Raw genomic sequence first — 1,392 nt, forward strand, 5'->3', positions numbered from 1 at the left:
AAACAGTCCAGGGGATTAGAACATAGAAAGAAAAAAAACACAATATTCATCTAATGATAAAAACAAACGAAAATTATTGCCCAGACAAGCTAATGCATCCGTAGACTTGTTTCCTTCTTGAAAGACATGTCTTCAACAGCTAGAATTCATAGAATGGATGAGCGTCCTCCACTCATCAATCAAAGGAGATAACAAAGTATTTCAGTTACTAGGGAAATGCATAAAGGAAAGCACAATACTAGCATCTACTTCAATCTCAATATTTAAAAAGTTATGGTCATGAGCAAGAAAGAGTCCATCTCGCAAATCTGGAAGCCCTTTAAGCTTTCGAGGGGGGATAGGGTAGAAAATTTACAAGCATTAATAAGAACTCTATGAACAAATCTATTAATAAATTGATTCATGAAAAGTCAATAACTATCAAATAGTAATTAAGTCATTCATCATAAAGACAAATGATTTGTGACCACGTTTACTTTTAATCTATAATGTAATGACAATGATAGGATATCATTTACCCATTTCTTGGTCGATAAATTCCATTATTGTGAATGATGTTACATATTATAGAAGTCGTATACCCAACGAAATAGCTTTCGGTTCTTTATCTATTTGAACTCAGGCTTTTACTTACATTAAAGTATATAAGTCATGCATATATAGTTCATCTCCACTCGGGATTAAGGTATCCAACACAGGTCACAACATTTCCTCGTAAAAATCATCCCTTGGAGGAGATTGTAATACCTCTAACTCGTATCCATCGCCAGACTAGGGTTAAGAGGCATTACTGAACAATTCACATCATTATACAAACATTTCATATACATTGATCATGTATCATCATATCACATTCATTCATAATCACATTATCCCTTAAATAGGTCTACGAGATCTAAAACATGCTTTTAAGAAAGTTCGGTACAAAACTGGTTTCACATAAAAATTTTCGAAACTTTAAGAATTTTCTAAGTACCAGACGTCTCACGCCCATGTGAACAGCCATTTGGACGAATATAGGCCATTTGCAAGGCCAATTCTCCAACCATAAGGGTCAACCCTACACAAGCATATTCCAATTATAAGGCCATCTACATATCAAACCTTACATTATAAACAAGCCAAATCTCATGGCTCAATACATTTCAAACATGTAGGCACCAATAGCCAAAATCACTTATACACTTAACAAACCAACTAGCCTATACATGCCATATAACCAAAATTACAAACCTTTTAAGTACTGAAACCATAGCTGGATAGTGTGACGGGATCTCCGACGATTTCCAACCCGAGCGAGCCTTTGGAACACTATAAACATAGAAAAATAACACAAAGTAAGCTATAAAGCTTAGTAAGTTGATATGTAAATAATAAGCAATCTGTTAACCT

At 34.3% G+C, this 1,392-nt stretch overlaps 1 long non-coding RNA gene across 1 annotated transcript; it reads right to left on the bottom strand.

Moving 5' to 3' along the window:
- Positions 1–869: 869 nt before the first annotated feature.
- LOC128041833 (uncharacterized) lies at positions 870–1,392 on the bottom strand. Its single transcript, XR_008196722.1, has 2 exons — positions 1,234–1,392; positions 870–1,060 (listed from the first exon to the last, which is right to left on the bottom strand). It is a non-coding gene; the product is annotated as an uncharacterized LOC128041833 (long non-coding RNA).

The sequence above is a fragment of the Gossypium raimondii genome, chromosome 6 (assembly GCF_025698545.1).
Source record: "Gossypium raimondii isolate GPD5lz chromosome 6, ASM2569854v1, whole genome shotgun sequence".
Taxonomy (NCBI): Eukaryota; Viridiplantae; Streptophyta; class Magnoliopsida; order Malvales; family Malvaceae; genus Gossypium; species Gossypium raimondii.